The 7,001-nt window shown below is 61.9% G+C and overlaps 1 long non-coding RNA gene across 1 annotated transcript; it reads right to left on the bottom strand.

Annotated features, from left to right (window-relative positions):
- Nucleotides 1-843: 843 nt before the first annotated feature.
- On the bottom strand, nt 844-2,346 carry LOC125928611 (uncharacterized). Its single transcript, XR_007459725.1, has 2 exons — nt 2,025-2,346; nt 844-1,325 (listed from the first exon to the last, which is right to left on the bottom strand). It is a non-coding gene; the product is annotated as an uncharacterized LOC125928611 (long non-coding RNA).
- Between the last annotated feature and the right edge of the window lie 4,655 nt (nt 2,347-7,001).

Below are 7,001 nucleotides of genomic sequence, written 5' to 3'. Positions count from 1 at the left end.
AGAGGGGAGATAGCCTCTGCTTGAATGCTCCCGCTGATGAGGAGCTCACTACCCCCTAGAAGCAGCCACTTTGTCTCTGGGCCTCTCAAAGAGTTAGAAAATTCATATTCTGAGTGGGTCTTTTCTCCCGATGCCCCCGCCCCACAGTCTCTCGCGCCAACCTCTGGAAGCCCACGCACCACAGACATTGACCTGACAAACATGTGCCGAGTACCTTCTACGTGTTGGGGCCTGCCGTTGGTGCTGGAGCCATTCTTTAGGACCTAGGAGGCACTGAGGGAGAGAAGGTGCACCCCAGGCCTGTGCCAGCCCCACAAGGCCAAGGTCGGGAACAAGCTGCGATTCAGCACCTCCTGTGTACCAGACCTCAGACAGCCCCATTTCACAGATAAGGAAACTGAGGTTCAGAGGAAGATGAGGGCCCTGTGCTGGGCACCAGGCAGGTTGGGATGGGCCAGACTCTGCCTTGCCTTCTTAGGATGGCTCTAGGGTTGGGGTGACCCGCTTCTGGCCTGGAGCCATGGCAACTATCTTGCCATCAAGGGAGGCTGAGATAGACACCAACACAGAAAACGTCAGAACTGAGGGACGGGCAGACACTGGGTCTTAATGTCAGCATGTGAACTTCTGGATCAAGCTGTGCCTGAAGCGAGACCCTTGAATTTTCACTTAAGTGAAATAACAGATGCCTTCTTTTGCTTAAGCCAGTTCGAATTGAATTTCCTGTCACCAGCAAAATAAAGAACCCTAAGTTCAAAGCATCTGTTGTCCTTAAGAAGGAATTCTAGGCTCGGATGTGTGAGTGTTGGGGGGCTGGGGACAGAAGGGAAGGGCCACACACCGTTAAAACAACAGCTGACATTTATCCGGTGCTAAGACTGTCCTGAGTGAAGGGCTATTCATGGATCCACTCACTGAATCTTTGCAGCAATCCCGCAAACTAGATTTTGCCACTACCTTGTATGTTTCTTAGGCTGAATGACCCTCGCTGCCGTGACAGATAAGCCCCCGCGAAATGTCAGCGACTTGAAGTCAGAGGTTAGGACTTGCTCATGTACAGTCCCGGTGTTTTGTAGTCAGTCCGCATGCAGTGTGACCCAGGGACCTGGGCCCCTTCTCTTTTGGGGCCCTGCCATCCCCCAAGACCTTGAGATCCACTGGATCTGCCCGGCTGGCCAATGAGGACTGAGGCCGAGGAGGATGCAGGGAAATGGGACCCCCTGCTCACCGCTGGTAGCACTGCGACATAAGCCACCGCTGTGGAAGGCAGCCCGGCAGCTCCCCCAAAATCAAACGAGGATAACCGTGGTCCCGCGGTTCCACTCCTGAGAACAGATCTAAAAGAACTGAAAACAGGGTCTTGAAGAGATGTTTGTACACCCGTGTTCACGGCAGCATTGTTCACAAGAGACAAAATGTGGACGCATCCAAGCGCCCGTACGTGGACAAATAGTGAAGCAAACTGTGGCCCATCCACACGGTGGAATGTCGTTCCACCTTAGAAAGGAGACAATGACACCTGCTACCACGCGATGAATGCGGAGAAGGTGATGCTGAGGGACACGAGCCAGACACGGGAGGACACGCACTGGGACCCACTCCCACGAGGTCCCGGGGTCGTCAGGCTCACAGACACAGAGTGGACGGTGGGGCCCGGGGCTGGGGGAGCAGGTGGGGGTCCGTGCGTAATGAATGGGGACAGAGTCTCGGTGTGGGGAGATGGAACGTTCTGGAGAAGGACAGTGGGGACGGCTGCACAGCAGCGTGAATGTGCTCGGTGCCCCTGAAGTACATACCCTGACGTTGGTTAACATGGTAAATTTTATGTGTATTTTACCCCAAGAAAAAAAATCGGGGGTGAGGGAAACAGGTGCTCTTGCATAGCCTGCCTCCCCGTCCTTGGGGTCTCCTGGCTGGACCCTCTTTGGGGAGGGGGCCGGCTGGGGGAGGCTGACGTGTGGGTCAGGAACAGCCAGACTTCTCCATCCCTGGGTGTGGGCCGTCACCGACCCTCTCTGGCCCACCTGGTGCTGGCTGTCTCCAGGCGACTTCGGGGACCAGCAGTTTAGGGTTTCCGCTTGGGGCAGCGGTGCGGGCTTTCAGAGGTGTGATGACGAGCCGGGATGTTGCCTCCTCTCTGGGACAAACCCTTCCGGCGGGAGCAGGGGGCTGAGCTCCCCGCTCGCTCTCCTGCTCCCAGACCCGAGCTGCTCACTGGGGGTCGTGGCCTGTCTGCTTGGCGCTCGTCGGCCCCGGCTGGACTGTGGGCTCCGTGAGCTGCACAGGCCTGGCGCCCAGAGGGAACGCAGGAAACTGTTAGGAAACGGACGAACGTCACACGTTAGAGAAGAAGGGCCCTGGACTCGCGGACGCTGTGTGCAGAGGCGCCCCCTGTTCACGCGTCACAGTGCTCGGCCCGCTCGGGCCGCCCCTCAGGGGCTGCGGGGTCTCCAGGAGACGCCTGCCCGGAGGGGCGGTGAGGCTGGTGTCTCCGAGCTGCTGTGCCAGGGACACAGGGGCTCTGAGCCCCGCTGCTGCTCCCCACCCCCGTGCCCCTGCCCCTCTCGGCGCGAGGTTGTCCAGGACATCTCCTGGGGCCTGTCTCTCCAGTTTTCCTGCGCCCCTGCCTCGTCACTCCTGTGCCCCGTCTCCTTACGCCTGCGCCCCCTCATTCCTGCGCCCCCCTCCTCACGCCTGCCCCCCCTCCTCACTCCTGCGCCCCCCTCCTCACGCCTGCGCCCCGCCTCCTCGCTCCTGCGTCCCGGCCTCCTGACTCTTCAGGGCCCTGATTTTGGAGTAAGAAACGTGCTCGGAAGCAGCAATCACACGCCAGTGTCGCCTGTCCATTTGGCAATGTTCTAAAACGACAGATTGCATGTCGGGGAGACGGCCACGCTCGCCGTTCGCGTGGCTGATGGGATGCCTACGGGCACAGCCTTCCTGGAGGGTAGGCGTTTGGTACATGTTCACTGCAGGTTTAGGAACGCCCAGGCCTTGGGGCCCTAAGACAGTGGCCATGGGAGGCCTGGGGACGGGGGTTAGTGTCTGATGGGGACAGTCTCAGTGTGGGAACATGGAAAGTTGCGGAGATAGACGGTGGTGATGGCTGCACAGCCGGGTGAGCACGCGTAGTGCCCCTGTTCACCTAAAAACGTACCTCTGGGGGCGCCTGAGTGGCTCAGTCGGTTACGCGTCTGACTTCGGCTCGGGTCACGATCTCACGGTCCGTGAGTTCGAGCCCCGCGTCGGGCTCTGTGCTGACAGCTCGGAGCCTGGAACCTGCTTCAAATTCTGTGTCTCCCTCTCTGTCTGACCCTCCCCCGTTCATGCTCTGTCTCTCTCTGTCTCAAAAATAAGGAAACGTTAAAAACAAAAAAAATTAAAAAAAAAAACCAATAAAACGTACCTCTGAACGGGTGATTGCAGTAGGAGAACTGGCACCCTTCCCTCCCGTGGCCGTGGCAGAAATTGCTCCCTGGCAGGGCTCGTGTGGCAGTCCCCTGCTGCTGTAACCAGTTACCCCAAACTTGGTTAACTCAGCACAACTATTTCCACACAGTTCTGGGGGTCAGAAGTCAAAAGTGAGTCGGCAGGGCCGAGTTCCTTCTGGAGGCCTTCCTGGCCTCTTCCTGGCCTCTTCCGGCCTCTGCTGGCCGCCTATGCTCCTCAGCTTCAGGGCCCTCCCTCCATCTCCAGGGCCGCCCCTGACCGCCTGTCTCCTCTTATAAGGACCCTTGTGATGCATCAGGCCCACCTGATGCCCCAACAGCCCTGACTCACAGCTGCGAAGTCCCCTTTGCCACGTAAGGAGCCCTGTTCACGGGTTCCAGGGGTTACAACGTGGATACCTTTGGGGCCATTACTGAGCCTCCACGGCTGGGCCTCAGGGTCCTTCCTCCCTCGGTGGTCCGGAAAGCCGCGGGCGACCAGAGCTGGCCCTGTGCTGAGACAGCACTGCTGCACACATCCGTGACGTCCGGCCAGAGCTCACCAGGAGCTGTCCTCGGGACACGGGGCTGCAGGTGAAACTGTATTTTCTCCTGCGTACTTTGGGATTTTCTCATTGCTGCAATGAGCACGTACTACGCATACGATGAGCAAGGTGGAGGATAGACAACACGACGGGTCAGGTGACAGATGACAGACTGAACGACAGACGGCGGGAGATAGGCCGAAGGCGGCTTTCCTCCCGGCTGTGCTGACGCATCGGCCGTGGCACCAGGTCTTTGGGGTCTGGTGACTGGAGCTAAGGGCAGAGCCGGGATGGTGAGCATGGACTTAGCACTTCTTCCCCCGCAGGTTCCAGGGCAGCAGCAGAGAGAAGGGGTGAGGTCCGTGTCTGAAAGCCCAGAGCCCAAGGAAGGACAGAGCCAGGCCAAGGCAGGGTCTGAGCGGGGCGCGGGCTCCGTCGTCCTGCCACCTGCTGTCCTGACTCCCGCAGCACCTGCAGGCGTCCTTCCGGAGAGGCCCAGAGCAGGGCCGAGGCTTGCTCAGGCCCACACAGTCCGAAGGGGGCCCAGGGGCCCCTGGGGGACACGTCACTCCCAAGAGGTGGCACGGGGTGGAGGCAGACACCTTTCAAACAGGGCCAGAGGTCTATTCGGGGCAGCGGTGGGGTGAGCTTCCCCTCCCCGCGGGGAGCTCGGGGGTCCAGGACCAGCCCCAGAATCCCAGAATGCCCCCAGCCAGCGGCCGCAGGATTCTCCATCTGTCAGGAATTCAATTAGGTGGGAGGGTCCTTGTTAATTTCATAGGCTTTGCTGGTCGGGGAGGCTGTGCCAGGGGCGAAATCCGGGGGCCGCCTCTCCCGTCGGAGCCCGGGGTCAGCCCGCAGAGGCAGCGTGAAGGCACTAGTTGAGGCATTAATGAGATGCCTCTAGGTGCAAATAATAGTTTAATAGGTGTGACTTAACGGGGGGCGCCCTCCCCGTGCTGCCACGCACCTCCCGCACACCCAGACAGCCCGCCGCGCTGGCCTCCCCGCCTTGTTAGAATAAGTAATTAGAGTGTACGAACACTCACTTTGACACTTTAATAAAGTGTCAGCCGTCACCAATTTGGTATTTAATAAAATAAAATTAAATATTTATTACGTTTTGGTACGCATTGTATTTAAAACACATTCGACCCCCACTCACCCCCCCTTCCCGGCCCCCCAAGGTTTTCATCCCAAGGACGCCCCCTTCCCACCTCTCGGGAGCCACCGCGTGGCAGGACTCACGAGGCTGGTAATCCGGAGGGTGAGGTTGGGGGGGGCGCCTGGGGAGGGCGCGGAGGGAAGAGAGGAGCCCCCACAGGAGAGGGAAGCCAACGGGCGACCTCAGATACGCCTCTGGAGGTTTGAAGACCTCCGTGTTTCCCGCTCCGCCGTCGCTCGGGGCCAGGACCTGTTCCAAAGCGCGTCTCGCCTGCCTCGCCTCCCTTCCAGTCCGCAGATAGAGGCTCCTCCCCTACTGTCCCCTACTGGCCAGTGGTGCCCCTGCCCCAGCCAGGGCCGCGGACCGGGGCGGGGGGCGCGGCACAGACTCCAGGCTCCGAGAGCATCCCGGAGACCCCCGGCCCAGCTACCGCCCCCCACAGCGAGCCCCTCCTGAGGGTGCGGCAGGAGGCCTCGGGGTCCCAGTGCGTGTGGTGGCAAGGCCACCGCTCCCTCCTGAGCTGAAGCCCGCTTTGCCCTCCTCCCGCCCCTGCGCCCCCACCCCCACAGCCCCTGTAGAAGCAGCCTCTCTCATAAAGTAGTAACAGGTGGAAATGAGGCGGAGGGAGCGGAGACAGGTGGGAGCGGCGTCAGGAAAGCCTCCGTGGCGACTTCCCCGGCAGACAAGACGGAATCCAAAGCCGCGAGAGTTCAACGGGAGCAGAGGCCCCGTGAGAACCGGACTAGCCTCCTGGCCCCCCCCCCGCCCCCCCCACCGGGACCCGCTGCGGGGAGTCTGCGGTCCGGGCAGCAGCCGAGAAGCCGCAGACCACGGGGCCCCGCGCCTGACGGGCCAACCACCGTTCTGGGAGTGCGCCTGAGTCACGGCCAGGGGTGTGCCCGGCCCCACACCCACGGTGGCCAGAAACTGGAAAGGACCCGATGTCGGGCGCCGCGAGTGGGGTACAGGACAGCAAGGGAGCAGCCCCACCCCCACCCCACGGAGTGGGAGAGAACGTAGGACCCCCCCCTCGCAAGGCTCCTAGGTCAGGCCAGCGCCGCCCTGGGAAGGCAGGTGTGAGTCCTTCCGGGCCCTTCCCGTGAGCTGACAGTAAGGGCTTGGCTTGAAGTCCCTCCTCACAGAGGCACCTCGGAGGCGTCCCCTGCAGGGTTGGCCTGGAGGGCAAGGGGCCCCGCCTCGGGACGCCCCTGCAGAGAAGGGTCCTTAGCTCTGTTCATGGCCCCACGCCTGCCCCACCCCCACCCGGAGCAGGACACGGTCCAGTCAGCCGCCCGCCCCGAGGGCCGCCTCGCCGTCCCCTTCCCCGCTGGCTCGAGCCTGCCGCTGACCCGGTGCCCCGCGGGACCTCTGCCGCGCCCCCACCCTCTGAGCTGCGGGCCCCTTGGTGCCTCCGGGGCCAGAGGCCGACCCAGCGCCCGCCGGCCGCACTACAGCCTGCGGCCCAGGGCAAAATCGGAACACGCCCCCTGCCGTATGCAGCCTCTTGTACGTCGTTCATCCTGGACTTGGTGCGTTGACCTGGAGTATCGAATACCAGGCCGAGCTCGCTGCTGGTGCGCGTCCCGACCGCCTCGCGGCTGTCCTGGCGCAGCTAACCCGGCGGCTTCCACGCCTGCCGGAGCCCCCGAGCGCCGTGCTGCGGACGGTGTCCGGGCCTGGCGAGGCCGGGCGTGTCAGGGCTGGTCGTGTGAAAGACGCAGGGTTCCCAGGGACAGCTGAGCAGAGACCACGGGCACCTGGCGCCCAGCGGGACAGCGGGAAACCGCCGCTCCTTCTCCGGCTCTGTGTCTCCTCCCCACCTGTGCTGGTAGCTGAGCGCCTGTGGGTTAAATGCCCAGAAGA

The sequence above is a fragment of the Panthera uncia genome, chromosome E3 (assembly GCF_023721935.1).
Source record: "Panthera uncia isolate 11264 chromosome E3, Puncia_PCG_1.0, whole genome shotgun sequence".
Classification (NCBI taxonomy): Eukaryota; Metazoa; Chordata; class Mammalia; order Carnivora; family Felidae; genus Panthera; species Panthera uncia.
Note: the sequence above shows the minus strand (reverse complement) of the source record. Positions and strands in the feature narration are given on the sequence as shown.